The following is a 15565-nucleotide window of genomic DNA, read 5'->3' as shown; positions in this document are numbered from 1 at the left end:
CTGGCCTGCTGCATTCACCAGCAACTTTGATGTGTGTTGCTTGAATTTCCAGCATCTGCACAATTCCTGTTGTTTGCAGAAATTTAATTAGTTTATGTCTGAGTATACTTCTCATTCTTGAAAGATAATTAAGATGGTGAAATTTCAGTATGATTACTAAATTTAGTTGCAGAAACAAAGGGTCTCAGCCTGAAATGTCGACTGTACCTCTTCCTAGAGATGCTGCCTGGCCTGCTGCGTTCACCAGCAACTTTGATGTGTGTTGGTAGAACTAGGACGATAAGTTTATATAGTATGTGTTCTTTCAACAGGCACCCTCTGCATCCACAAACATAACTCAAGATGATGGTCTTGAGCCCCAGCAATGCTGCTGGATTTATCTTCTGGTCCGGAAGCCCTACATGTGTCTAATTTAATGCCTCACTGAGTATCGGCCTCAGGTGGTAACTGACATACAGATGTTAAATGGAGTTCAGGAGATGGTCCCCTTGCTTTAGAGTCCGATTCAAAGGTTTAAGACCTAAGTTCAGTCCTGAGTTCAAGACCAGTCCAGATAAAAGGTCTTAAGCTAAACGTTAACTGTCCATTTCCCTCCTCAGATACTGCCCGACCTACTGAGTTCCAGCTGCTTTTTATGGTCTAGGTTCCAGCATCTACAGTCGCTTGTGTCTCTAACACATACCTTATTTCCCTTCTAAGAACTGTTGGCCAAAATACCCCCTTATACGAGGAACCCTTGCTTCGGATTGGGAACAGAGCAGTTTGCACTGCAAAACAGGTACAGTACAGGTAATCTGAAATTTTTGTCAGCATCTCAGTGGGAAGTCTTCAACTGCTCACTTACACCTTCTAGTGGTTTGCATTGGTGCTGCGACATTTATAGGTGCCCTGGGGTGCAGGCTGGTGCCTTGCTCTGCCATGTAAAGCCCGAAATTGAGCAATTTAAAAACAAAGCGATTCTGATGTATTTAGGAGTAAGTGGTCGAGGCACCAGGAGTCAAAAGCCCTTCCAATGACGTATTTTAAAATATATTTTGGGGTCTCCGGAGATAGTTGTGGGGGAGGGGGGAAGTAAAGTGTTTAAGACCCAGGTTAGCACCCTGAGACATTCCTGCATTCTGAGCATTGTGGTGATGTGATGGCAACTCAGCTGTACGGCTGGCTGACAGCCAGGGAGGCCGATCCAAGCCCTTTCTGTAAGTGTGCAGCTCTAGCCAGCGGCTGTACTGTAGCTAGGGAGTGGCGTCAGTAGACTGGAGGATATGCACGGTGTACGGGGGCTCGGCTCTCGCACCATTCAGAAAGTACCTCATTGTTAATCATCTGGCAGAGCACGGCAGAAACTGCGGACGGAGTTTAAAAAGTTGGGTAAGTCTGCAGCGATTTTTATTTTCCGAGTGGCTGCTTAATCACGGTAGCATGCATAGAGTGTTTTGTAAAGGGAGCCGAGAAACGCAGGCTCAGCAGTAACAGAGAAGCTTTCTTGGGAGTTGATGCAGCGGCTGGGCGGGGGGGGGGTGGTTTGTTTGATGTTTGTGGTTACAAGCAGTGATTATTCTGAGAGCGATCCGTGGAGCGAATCCCTTTCTTTTTGAAGACACGGCACATTGACGGTTTTAGCATGAATCACTTTACAGAAGCCCCGTTGAGTTCTCTGCTACCTATCTGCTCACGAACAAGTAGAACCGGCTACAAAATGTTTCAGTGCGTCACTTGATGGGCAAAGTTTGGAGCCCGAGCCAGCATCAGCTCTCGCTTCGGGGAAAGGTTTCTGGACACTGCTAGGCGATTTAAAAAGATGTTTTTGGAAACCAAAAATAAAACAATTTTAAACAGTTTAATCTCTTCCAATTCATCAGAGGCTTTGATTTAAAAAAAACCTTACTTGGTGCAGGTTGTGAGCTGCGGCTCAGTTGATCTCATTCAGAAGGTTTTGAGTTCAAATCCTAGTTCAGAGACTTGAGCTCGGAATTTAGATTAACTCTCTTGAGGGTGCAGAACCCTGCCTGAGGGGTGTCTCTTCGGTGAAACATTAAACTCTTACCTCATCCGATGCCTAAATTGGACAAAGCAAACCTATGGCAACAGGCAAGGTTTACATAAAAGAAGTTTTTGTACCTTAGTAGCCACCATATACAAAGGATTGTCTGGTCATTATCCTGTTATCATTTGTGAGATCTTCTCCAAACCACTGCTTAAGCAACTCCACCCTTCACACAATTTATAATGCAAAGCAGCTTGTAACTCCAAGCATCTTCTCTCTGTTCCTGCAGTTTGCAAACACACAACTCCAGGTCCTGTGTACTCCAGTCAATTTCCTTGCCCCTGCTTGATTAGATTAGATTATGAGGACACGCAATCCTCTTTTATTGTCATTTAATAATGCATGCATTAAGAAATGATACAATGTTTCTCCAGAATGATATCACAGAAACACATGACAAACCGACTGAAAAACTGACAAACACCACATAATTATAACATATAGTTACAACAGTGCAAAGCAATACCGTAATTTGATAAAGAACAGACCATGGGCATGGTAAAAAGTCTCAAAGTCTCTTGAAAGTCCCATCATCTCATGCAGATGGTGAACCTCCAGTGCCGCAAACTTGCCGATGCAGCATCCTGGAAGCATCCAGGAAGCATCCAACCACAGTCTGACTCCGAGTCCGTCTGAAAACTCCGAGCCTCCGACCAGCTCTCCGACACCGAGCACCATCTCTGCCGAGCGCTTTGGCCCCGGCAATAGGCAAAGCCGAGGATTTGGGGCCTTCCCCTCCAGAGATTCTCGATCGCACAGTAGCAGCCGCAGTGAAGTGGGCATTTCAGAAGTTTCTCCAGGTGTTCCTCCAGGATTGTGCACGGCCCCCTAGTTAACACATATGATATCATTTGGAACGGCCGTGCGCACTGTGTCGCGCCGCCATCTTCTCCTCCCTCCTCCTCCTCCATGTTCAAGATTCAAAATTGTATAATATCATTTCAAATACACAAGTGTAAAGGAGAACAAAATAATTGTTTCTTCGGACTCTGGAATGACAAATGTTGTTCCCTTTGGTGTCACTTTTCACATTATGCACCCTTTATCATTGGGCCAACATTATCCCATTCATCTCTTTATGGAGGTTGACTGGCTTTATACATTACCTACAATAACTTTTGCTTGCACCTCTCTGCCATTATCTCTGGACTTCTCTGCAGATGTCTTGTCTACTCACTTTGCATCATCATCATGTTGATCTTTGGAGATGTCATTAATAGACATGGTGGCCCAATCCACATACACACCTAGAACTCTCAGCTCCACCTCCACAGTTTCTGTCTTGACACCCCATTGCCACTGAGTTGTCAGACCAGTTGGCCTCTTGGAATTTGCACTTGCTGAATCACAAGCATGCCCTTCCTTCAGTAGAGAGACCAGAATGATACGTAATTTCCCAAATACAATTTCAGCAGGTTTGGATATACTGCAAACAAGAGAAAATCTACAGATACCCTTCTCTCAATTCCTCCGACTCCACTGCATCTGCTCTCAGGATGAGGCATTTCATTCCAGAACGAAGGAGATGTCCGCCTTCTTCAAAGAAAGGGGCTTTTCTTCCTCCACCATTAACCTGCATTTCTTCCATTTCTTGCACACCACCAGGGATAGGGTTTTCCTTGTCCTCACCTACCACCCCACCAACCTCCACGTCCAGCACATAATTCTCCGTAACTTCTGCCATCTCCAACGAGATCCCACCACCAAGCACATCTTCCCCTCCTCCCACTTTCTGTTTACCACGGGGATTGCTCCCTATGTGACTCTCTATTCCATTCATCCCTCACAACTAATCTCCTTCCTGGCACTTACCCTTGCAGGCAGAACAAGTACTACACCTGCCCCTACACCACCTCCCTCACTACTATTCAGGGCCCATTTTCTCTCTCTCACACCTTATCTCCTTACCTGCCCATCACCTCCCTCTAGTTCACCTCCCCCTTCCCTTTCTTCCAGGGCTTTCTGTCCTCTCCTATCAGATTCCCTCTAATCTCTTTCACCAATCAACTTCCCAGCTCTTTACTTCACCCCTCCCCCTCTCCTGGTTTCACCTATCACCTACTACCCTGTGTTTCTTCCTGTCCTCCCACCCCCACCTTCTCATCTTTTTTCCAGTTCTGATGAAGGGTCTCAGCCTAAAACATCGACTATTTACTGTTTTCAATAGATGCCTGGCCTGCTGAGTTCCTCCAGCATTTTCTATGTGTTGCTTGGTTAAACTGCACCTCCCTCCAATTAGACTTTGGAAATATTAAAACCATCAGCATTAGCAACACTACCTTTTCATCTCTGGACTTTTATCAAGGATTTCTTCCCCTTCCCTGACTACTCAACTCTGGATGAACCAACCTTTACCCCACCTTCAAGTCTTATTTTGCCTTTAGTCGTGATTATTGTCTCCTACTACCTCTGTCACACTGCTCAGTTCCTGTTTAACCACTGGTCTTTGTTTCTGTATCTTGAGACATGACCTTCCAGGGTATCCCTGGCAGTTCCAACACCATTCAGCCTACACTTCAGCGGGTTCTGGTACCTCTTCCACATGAGGACCATCACCTATTTATTCCATACTCAAATCGTCACCTTTGCTGACCTTTGCTGCACCAACCCTGCAACCACCAGTTCACATAATGTCCATTACTTTCTGTGTCGAATATACTCAGCAACTGAGCATCAATGGATCAAGCATTCCAAGAATTCACTGCTCTCAGGGTGAAAGATGTTCTCTTTTCTGTGCCTGATGACTGACCCTTTGTTTTGAGACCATGATCATTGTTTCTATACAGCCCAGACAGGTAAACATTAGCCCTCTTTCACCTCTGTCAAGCTCCATTAGAATTTTGTTTGTTTCAACAACAGCATCTTTCCTTATTCTAAAGTCAAAAGAGCCTTGACCCAGTACCCTTAATCGCTCCCCATATGACAAATACTCTTGGAATCTGCACTTGCTGAATTGTAAGTAGATCCTTCCTTGGAGGGATGGGGGTGGGGGGGAATAGTAGCAGACCTTTGCAGAATAACCATGATGCAATCTGTTTGTGGTTCTATATGTTTGAAGCAAGCCATCTGTGGTCGTCAATGTCTCCTGAAACGCAGACCAGTATTGTTTGCTTTCCTAACTCCACTAAACACCAACACATTTCAGTCTCCCCATCATCCCAACATGTAACATTTCCAACCCTACAATCCCCCAGCAAGATCTCCATTATGCCTACTTTGACCCCTTGTACATCCCCTCTCTTTTGGCCTGCCTTTGGCAATCGTATATTAACACCTCCTAATATCTAATTCTTTGGTGGTTGGTCTTTTTTTGTCTAAGGTAAAACCTATTGAAATGTTTTCCAAAATTAAAAGTGGAATTTATATATAAAACGATGTCAACATTGCTCACTGGTACCTCTTCTGTCCGGCTTTAATTCACACATGAGCATTGAGCATTAACACCTAATGGTCCTCCATTGCTGCAATATTAATCTGGGTCAAATGTTAAACCAAGGGTTAATGCTGTTCTTTTTCCCTCTTTCAGACAGTTGAGCTGAGTTATTGCCAAAGTACTAATAATAATTTAACACCACCAAAATTCTATCTTCTTCGGACGCTCCAATGAAGAGTAGAATGATAAGGACCTGATCCCCACCGAGACCTGTTGACCAGCACAGTATTACTTTGCTTTTTTTTTTCGCGGACATCCCTGTGCCAGCTACATTTTCAGGAATGACTTCACTTTTTAAAAAAAAGTTTCATTAGCTGCCAAGTGCTTTGTGAAGTTCAAAGCACAGCGCTATATAGATGCATTTCTTTTCTTATAAATGAAGTTAGTCAGCATTGTTTGCATGGGAAATAAAAGTGCAACTTAATATGTTTGTTCCTGAGCTGGAACAGTGCGTGACTCTGTTTCAGTTTATATTAACAAATGAGACAACTTTACACGTTGGACTGGATGGGGCTTTTAATCTCATTTTCATAATTGATATACGTAATTGATGCTTGTATCACAATGTTGGTACTGTGTCTTCTGGGACACAATATTCAAAGATGTTGTCTTGATTAGGGCAGTCTACTCTTGTAGTACACACAGGAACAACAAATTACATTTATATAGAGTGTTTCGGGGCAAAAAGGCCCACAGCACACCACAGAACATCAACAAAGGTTGACATCAAATTGTGTGATAAGGAACTACAGCAGGTGACTTAAGGCTTGGTTGGAGAGAATGGGTTCAGATAAGTCTTGAAAGCAGTGGAGTGTCAGAGCATTACATGTTTCTCCCTCCCCACACCACCTTCCACTCCACCACAAAGAGAATGGACTTTCCATTACCCATTTTTGGGCTCATTGGGAAAAATGCCAACTTACCCCTTGGGAATATTTTTATAATTGACATTTTAAGAAAATTATTTCACCAACTATGATCTCTTTTTTTTCTTCTCTCTGTGATGGACTGATTCCCATTCAGGTAGCCTGCAATACGATGCCAAAGCTTCGTGCCTTCTAGATATCACCCACTGACCCCTCCCAGGTTTTCCTGGTTGAACAATTGGCCAAAAGAAGGAATGTGAGAACGGTTCTCATTCATTGCCAAACGACACAGGAGTTACAATTGCATCACATTCGGCACATCCTACATAGTTTTGAAAGGAAAGGCAGAGCAGAACTTGTGTCCAGACACTGTAATGGTGCCATCACAATATCCCAGCAAATTTCACAGCTAGTGGTGCACTTGTCACTTAAAGGTCATTGTTGTACTGTAGGAATAACATCCGGCAGGGTTTCATAGTTAGTGGGTGAGAGGAGAGACCCACTCATTTAGTTTAACAATCTTGCTGAGGATTGACTAGAACATAGGAAAGAACATCCCAAAGGTGTGTGGGTTGCTAGGTTAACAGACTACTGTAAATGGTCTCCAGTGTATGGGTGAGTGGGAGAAACTTGGTGGGGGGAGTGATGGGAATGTGGGGAGAATAAAATGGGAAGGTGGTTCGTGCATCCCCAATGGGTGGAAAAACCTATTTCCATGTTGTTTCTCTCCACAACTGCCATCCCACTGGAACATCAAGTTCAGACGCCATCTCCAGCCGCTACACTGAGGTGTGCTGCTCCTTGCAGCTTTCCCTCAGTGTAGCACCATTGGCGATATTACCTTGGGAAAGAAGCTTTTTTGCCAAAGTTCCTTGCCACATGCATAAGGTGTATTGTGGTCAACCGCAAATAACTGCAACATTCATAGCCTCATTTTGGACTATATTTTTTGTGTGACTGTATTTTACTGATATCTTATATAGGCTTACTATTTTGTATACTGCATGCTTCGTGTGCCTTGTGCTGTGTGTGACTGTTGGTAATGAGGTAATTTTGCATCTTGGCCCCAGAATAACGCCATTGCGTTTAACTGTACTCTTGAGTATTCATGTATGGTGGAACAACAATTAGGCTTGAACTTGATCCTGTCCGTGTATGCACAGGTGCAATGAAAAGCTGACTTGCAGCAACATCACAGGCACATAGAGTCATGAAGGCAGCATTCACAAGGAAAACAAATTAAGTGTAAATTATTTTAATTTTTACAAGAAAGAATACAATTATAGAAACATAATTGGAGAACAAAAAAACAAAGTGCAATGTAGTTGCCACAGGCTTGCTTGTGTGGGGGTGTTGGATGTAGTGGCATAGGGAGGGGTATTTTTCTTTATCTTATAGTCAGTGTTGAACGCTCACCTGAAATTACTGAACAAGTTACCATTTAATGATGTTTTTGGGACTGTGCAGTGCCAAGACAATCAGAGCCTGCACTTCACATAAATGGCTCATGTAAGTCCAACCTTCTGTTTCTCTCTTTCATGTTTGCAGTAAGAAACTACACATCAAGATTTGATTTTTCTTTTTTTTTTGGTATCGAGTTACACAAATGGTAGGCAAAGTCTGAGGGCAATCTGTCTGAACAGTGTTGAAATGATTCCCAGGTCGGGAGTCTTTTGTTTTCTAGTGGTGTCTACAGATTCAGCCTGCAAATTCCTAAATAGCTATGTAAGAAGTTACCAAAGATCCCAGCCTCTGATCCCCATAGGGGTTCTAAAGATAAGTTCCCAAATATTTGACTCAAGCCTCTGTCCCTTGCCATGAAGTCCTGTAAATTCTTTTACTTCACAGTAGAATTTAATCCAAGTGCTTTTTATTTCTCAGAATTGTGTATCATTTGAAAGTCAAGCCACCTGGACAGCCTGGTTGAGATGAGGGAGAGGGATTAAGGGGGAAAGAGTGAGGGAGCACCATTGTGAAGTAAAGGAAGCTGTAGAACTGATTTCCCTCTCTGGAAATTGAAGCCAGGCATTGAAATAAATACCACTGTTTCTGGACACGCATGTAGTTTCAAAGTCAAAGTAAGCTTATTTTTAAAATGCGTATATGTTACCATATATTACCATGATATTCATTTTCTTGCCAGCAATCACACTGGAACAGAGAAATGCAATAGAATTAATGAAAAACTACACACAAAGACTGATGAGCAACCAACGTGCAAATATAGTCAGTCTGTGCAAATACAAATAAGTAAATAGAGCATGAGGTGTCGAGTTCTTGAAAGTGGGTCCTTAGGTCGTGCAGCCACTTTGGTGTTGACATGAGTGAAGTTATCCACACCAGCAGGAGCCTGATGGTTGAGGGGTAGTAACTTTTCCTGAACCTGATGGTGTGAGACCCAAGGCTCCTGTACCTCCTGCCCGATGGTAGTAGTGAGAAGAGGGCATATCCCAGATGGTGGGAGTCCTTAATGATAGATGCTACTTTCTTGTGGCTCCTTGTAAATATGCTCAATGGTGGAGAGGACTTTTCCTGTGATGGACTGGGCTGGGATGGGCTGCATCCACTACTTTTTGTAGGCATTTCCATTCTTAGGCATTGATGTTTCCTGACCAGGCCATGATGCAGCCGGTTAGGATACTCTCGATGATTTTTGTTTTTTGATTCTCAGTGTGCTTCTAGTCATATTAGTAATAATGGGGGTCAATTAATCTTATTTTCACAAGAGTTTAAAATAATCAGTCAGAATCACATAGAAATGTAGAAAACTGTGACAGGACTGGACAAGTTCGTGCAGAAAGGATGTTACCAATGGCTGCAGTGCTCTGGACCTGGAGTCACAGTCGAAGGATGAGGGGCAGTCAATATGAGGCTGAGATGGGAACAAGTATTTCCTCCCAGTGATGGTGGACCTGTGGAAAGCAGGCAAAGTCAAGCCATTAAACATATTCAGGAAGGCCAGAGGGATCAAGAGGTGATCAGTCATAAAGTTGTAGAATGGTGGAGCAGGCTCAAAGGGCCGAATAGCCTATATTTCTTTTCCATTGTTTATAAACAAAAGCAATTTCTTCTCTACCTTAAAGGCCGAAGTTACCTGCTGTTCCGTAGTACTTAGAGAGTTGCACAGATCTCCATGGATGCCAGTGGTGTCAGTGGCTGTAAATCTGAATGTAGTTATCAGTCTGTGGCACTCTCATCCAGGTAGACAAGGAACTTGGCTCATCCTGTGGATCCTCCCCAGTCCTCTGATCACCTGACCTGTGACTGAGATCACAAGTATTTGGAATAAATGTTGCCCGGCGACACTGGCTTAGAGTTGGTGAGGCAGGTGTAAGGCTCTGGTAAATTGAGCACAAGTAGTTCCTATTTGACCCAGGTTCGAGACATTTTCAGAGAAACAATTGAACTTGAACCAAGGGGAGAAGAGTTCTTAGGAGCATCTTATAGGATAATAACGGATGGAACTTGGAGGGGCTGAGCAGCTGAAAGCTTGGCTACTGATTGAAAGAGACGCGAGTCTGAAGAAGTCTTGCCTTGGAGAAAGGTTACAGTTTACAGGGATTGGAAGTGAGACTGTGGAGTCATTACATCAGATGTACTCCATTATCTTTTTTTATCATCCAGTTGGATCTTGGTATCCTTTTGAAATTGAAATTCGGTCGGGTAAGCAGATATTAGTCAAGAGAGAAAAACATTGGTCAGGTCATCACTGATCTTTTGATTTGCAAAGCTGCCACAGGATCCTTTGCACCCATCTGAGGTCATAGAAGGACCTGGAACATGACAATGTCCAGGACTTACTCAAGCCTCTGGAAAGGAGCTTGAAGCCACAATCTTCCAACCCCCACTGGCAGCAGTTGTTCCTATGACCCGTCACTGACACCTTATACATAAGATGTGATGAGAAAGTGAATATTGCAAGGAACCTGTCCCATGAACCTCAGAACAGGTCCCATGAACCTCAGAAAATAAACCTCTGATTTCTCATGAGAACATTAATTCCCAGCGTTCTGCAACATGGGTCCAGTGTTGGAGGTCTGGATTGTGTACAGGTCCTGTAATGAAGTGGTCTGGGGTGGTGTAGGGATCCTGTAATAGAGGTTTGTACTGTAGTCATAGGAGCAGATTGGGCCATTCAGCCCATCGAGTCTTCTCTGACATTCCATCATGGCTGATCCCGGTTCCCACTCAACCCCATACATCTGCATTCTCGTCATATCCTTTGATGCCCTGACCAATCAGGAAGCTATCAACTTCTGCCTTAAGTATACCTATTGACTTGGCCTCCACCGCAGTCTATGGCAGAGCATTCCACAGATTCACTCCCCTCTGGCTAAAAAAAATTCCTCCTTACCCCTGTTCTACAAGGTCACTCCTCAGTTTTGAGGTTGTACTCTTCAGTTCTGGATACCCACACCATAGGAAACATCATCTCCACATCCACCCTATCTAGTCCTTACAACATTTGGTCAGTTTCAATGAGATCCCCCCACATTCTTCTAAGTTCCAGTGAGTGCTGCCAAAAGCTGCCAAATGCTCCTCATATGTTAACCGCTTCATTCCCGGAATCATCTTCATGAACCTTCTCTGGACTCTCTCCAATGACAACACATGCTTTCTGAGATATGGGGCACAAAACTGTTGTCAATACTCCAATTATGGCCTGACTAATGTCTTATAAAGCCTCAGCATTATCTCCTTGCTTTTATATTCTATTCCAGTTGAAGTAAATGCCAACATTGCATTTGCCTTCTTTACCACAGACTCAACCTGTAAATTAACCTTCTGGGAGTCTTGCACGAGGACTCCTAAGTCACTCTGCACCTGTGATATTTGAACCTTTTCTCCATTTAGATAACAGTCTGCAGTATTGTTCCTTTTACCAAAGTGCATTATCATACATTTCCCAACTGTATTCCATCTGCCTCTTTTTTGCCCATTTTTCCAATTTGTTCTGCTGCAATTGCATTGCTTCCTCAGCACTACCTACCCCTCCACCTATCTTCCTATCAAGTTCAAACTTTGCCACAAAGCCATCAATTCTATTACCCTGAGGAACACCACTAGTCACTGGCAGCCATCCAGAAAGGGCGCCTTTTATTCCCACTTGTTACCACCTGCCTGCCAGCTATTCCTCGATCCATGCCAGTACCTTTCCTGTAACACCATGGGATTTATCTTGTAAACTGCCTCTAGGCTGTAGGTAGTGTGTAGATCCTATAAAGGAGGTGTGGAGTGGTGAAGGATAGGGGTCCGGTAAGGGAGAGGGCTCGGGTAGTGTAGATGTGCTATAATGGAGATGTAAGGAGTGGCGAAGAGCTCCTGTTCCTCCTTACATTGACATGATTAGGTTAAACTCTATGTAACTGAGCAGAGTCTGTTTGGCCGTCTTTGTCTGATTACGTTCAGGTCCTCCCTTCTGAGTGACTGAGGATTCTGCATCTGTCTCTAGAACTTTCAGTGCGTTTACAAAATGTCGCTGGAGAACATTCAAGTAAATTCTGACCTATCACTAGACTAAAGTGTGTTGTTGTTGGATCCTTTATCTGGTGTACAATATTTCATGAATTCTCACAAAAATGCTGGAGGAACTTAGTAGGTCAGTCAGCATCTATGGAGACTAAGTAAACAGCTGATGTTTCAGGCTAAGACTCTTTGCCAGGATCAGGTCTGAATGAAGGTCAACTGTTTATTTTCCTCCATAGATTCTGCCTGACCTGCCGAGTTCCTCCAGGATTTTGTGTGTGTTACTCCAGTATCTGCAGAATCTCTTGTGTCTGATAGTCCATGAATCCTTTCTTTTACTCTTCTCCACCCATTCAAGGGTCATGGGAACATCTGGAACAGGAGCAGAAATTGGTCTCTACTCACCAAGCCTGCTCCTTTTCCCAAGTATGGTCCACACGTGTCTGTTCTGCTGCTACTTCTGCCCTATCCCCCTCTGCTGTGGTTTCTTTGGATTCTCAAAATGTTACTCTTGAACAGATCCTGCTCCTCAGCAATCCTGTCCCACTGAGGGTGAGATGTTCACAAATATCTGAATGATGAAATTCCTCCTGGCCCCTATCTTTGGAACCCCTCGTCCTGAGATCATGACAACAAGTTCCTGACCCTCCAGTCAAAGAGGAAGTACTTCTTAGTCCCTAACCCTGGCAGATCCCTTCAGATTCGAGTGTGAGACCAGTGAAATTATTGACTGCTGCTTGATGGCCCTCTCCTCCACCGAGGCAGTCAGCCGAGTCGTTTTCCATTTCAGCTGGGGATGCGGGATGGAGCAGGTTTGATGGGTCACGATGCAGAGGTCCCCAGAGAGCAGAGGGATGGGGGGTGGTGGAAATGAGGACTGTATCTGACTGCTCTTGTCCTGCTGGCCACCTGCGTGTGCATCAGGCTGTGTGTAGAACTGAAGGGCGCAGAGTCCAAATCTCACATAGTGCTCAGCTTCTGTCTATTCCTGGTATCTTGAAGAATGGACTTGTCCTCATTACCGTGCAGTTGTCCCATTTAGTTGGACATTGCCACACTACCTGTCTTTCATGGTAAAGTCCTGGCTTTTGTCTCAAACGATAATTCACATAACTTTGCTATGACCTTACAGCAAAGAAGGCAGCCACTTGGCTCAGCATGATATGCTTACTTGTCCATGTATCTATCCAGTTCAATCTGCAGTTCCTCTGGAGTCCATTGTAGTCCACTGTAAAATCTTTGACAGGGAAGTGGAGTCGTTACACCATGCACTAAAGTAATTTGTTTAACTAATTTTTGCTGATATTATCTCGCTCCATGCAACCTGATTCTTTTACGTATATTTTAAACAATTTGTATTGTTTAACTCTGTATACAATCTCCCTATTCCAATCCAGCAAGTTTTTGGCCAACTTTCCCTGTTCCCTTTGAACTTGTGGCCACCACAAAATTCTGCTTCCTTTGCCCGAATGAGCACCAATTCCTTTCTTTTTCAATCTTTTTGTTAATTTCATAATAATAAACATACCATGGTATTGATACAAAGTTGTTGGGATTACATTGTTATGATTAACCCAGTTGACACATGAGTATTAAACCTCCCAAACATACAGGATACAAATGTAATATACAAAAAATATATAGAAGAAAAATCATGAAAAAGGAAAAAAAATATATACCCCAAAAGAAAAACTAACCTAAATAGTGTTAATCAACTAGTTTAGTTGATTAAAAGAAAAAAAAGGGCTGTTATATAACATCAAAAAAAAGGACCCGTTAGTGTTGTCGACTCCACTCCTCTCAACATATATTAAAAAGGAATAGAATAAGTTTGGAAAAGGTCAAATTACATCATAATGAAAATGTTGAATAAATGGCCTCCAAGTCTTTTTAAATTTAATAGAGGGATCAAAAATAACACTTCTAATTTTTTCTAACTTTAAGCACAACATAGTTTGAGGGAACCAATGAAATGTGGTGGGAGGATTAATTTCTTTCCAATTCAGCAAAATGGATCTTCTGGCCATTAGTGTAAGAAATGCAATCACCTGACAAGCTGAAGAGGTTAAATGACTTGATTCTATCATTGGTAACCCAAAGATTGCAGTAACAGGGTGAGGTTGTAAATCAATATTCAGAACAGTTGAAAATGAGCACCAATTCCTGTTTGCCCTTTAACCCTGTGCTCACTCACCTGCATTGGTTTCTGTTTAAGAAATGCATCGATTTTGAATAATTTAAACCCTGTTTTGAAGAATCCCCCTCTGTAATTACCATCTCTCTTGAGTCAGTGACAGCCTCCAATTCTGACCTTGCAAGATCCCAAAATTTAATTGTTCCCCCAGAGTCCTCAACTCTGAACCTCTCTTGTTCTCTGCCTTTCTCTACTAATTTAAGATGCTCTTCAAAACCACCTCAGACCAACCTCCTTGCCACTCACTCTGGTGTGTGCTCCATGCTCCTTGATAGCATTCCTGTGATGATTATATGAATACTCTGTTCTGTTAAGGAAGCAGTAGAATGGTAGTTTTGTTGTGTTGGCAGACACATCTTGGATCATATACATATTACAAAAAAGGTGGAACTTGCGGCCTTGAAGTGCATTAAAGATGGGCAAGTCCCGGGGCTTGACCAGGTGCACCCATAAGCTTTATGGGAGTCTAGGGAAGAAATCTTGGCGGCCCTTGTAGACATAGTAGTTCATTATTAGCCACTGAAGAAGTTCCAGAAGACTGGAGGTTGGCTAATATTCCATTGTTCAAGAAGAGTAGAAAGGACAGGCCAAGCAAGGCTGACTTCAGTTGTAGGCAAATTACGAGAGGGAATTCTGAGGGACAAGATCTCTCTTAATGTAAGCAAAATTGAAGAGTTGATTACAAGAGGAGGAAACCAGAAGTCCATGAATCTTAGGGGATTGGAGGTGAAGAGGGTCAGTAACTTTAAGTCCCTTGGCATTACCATGTTAGAGGATCTCCCCTGGGACCAGCTGACAGGTGCCACCATAAAGAAGGCACAGTAGTGCCACCACTTTCTTAGGTCCGGAATGTTATCTAAAACTTTGACCAACTTCTACAGATGTACAGCGGAGAATATCCTGACTGGTTGTGTCACGGCCTGCTGTTGAAACGCCAATGCCCAAAAATGGAAAAGCCCAAAAAGTCCATCACAGGAAAAGCCTTTCACACCTCTGAGCACATCTACAAAGAGCGCTGTCACAGGAAAGCAGCACCCATCATCAAGATTTCCGACAATTCTCCTGTATTTTTTTGTTCTACTGTGATTGCCGACAAGAATCTTAGGGTAGCATATGGTGACATATACATACTTTGATAATAAATTTCCTTTGAGCTTTGAAGATCTACCACCACTTGGATAGTCGAGGCCTGATCAGGAATAGTTAGCATGGTTTTTTGAATAGTAGGTAGGTCATATCTGAAGAATATTTTGGCGTTTTTCGAAGAGATGACTAAGGGAAGGGAACAGATGAAAGTACGGCAGTTAATTTTGTCTGTATGGACTTTAGTGTAGCCTTTAACAAGAACCCACGTGGCAATCTGATCTTGAGGATTAGGTTGCAGGGGATTCAGGGGGGTTCAGAATTGACCTGATGATAGGAAGCAGAGGATAAAGGCTGAGGGTAGATTCTTTGACTGGAGGCATGTGACTGGTGGGGTTCTCCAGACATCAGTGTTAGGACCTCTGTTATCCATTGTATATATAAATGCCTTGGATGTGAATAGACTGTACATGTTATGA

At 43.3% G+C, this 15565-nt stretch overlaps 1 protein-coding gene across 1 annotated transcript in view; it reads left to right on the top strand.

Moving 5' to 3' along the window:
• The first annotated feature begins 941 nt into the window (after positions 1 to 941).
• The window catches only part of LOC134350711 (pleckstrin homology domain-containing family G member 1), a 198297-nt gene continuing 183673 nt past the window's right edge, over positions 942 to 15565 (top strand). Inside the window, exon 1 of the mRNA XM_063056299.1 lies at positions 942 to 1368. The gene's annotated coding sequence lies outside the window, so the exon portion shown is untranslated. The remainder of the gene's footprint in view (positions 1369 to 15565) is intronic.

The sequence above is a fragment of the Mobula hypostoma genome, chromosome 8 (assembly GCF_963921235.1).
Source record: "Mobula hypostoma chromosome 8, sMobHyp1.1, whole genome shotgun sequence".
Taxonomy (NCBI): domain Eukaryota; kingdom Metazoa; phylum Chordata; class Chondrichthyes; order Myliobatiformes; family Myliobatidae; genus Mobula; species Mobula hypostoma.
This window is presented reverse-complemented; position numbering and strand designations above follow the sequence as displayed.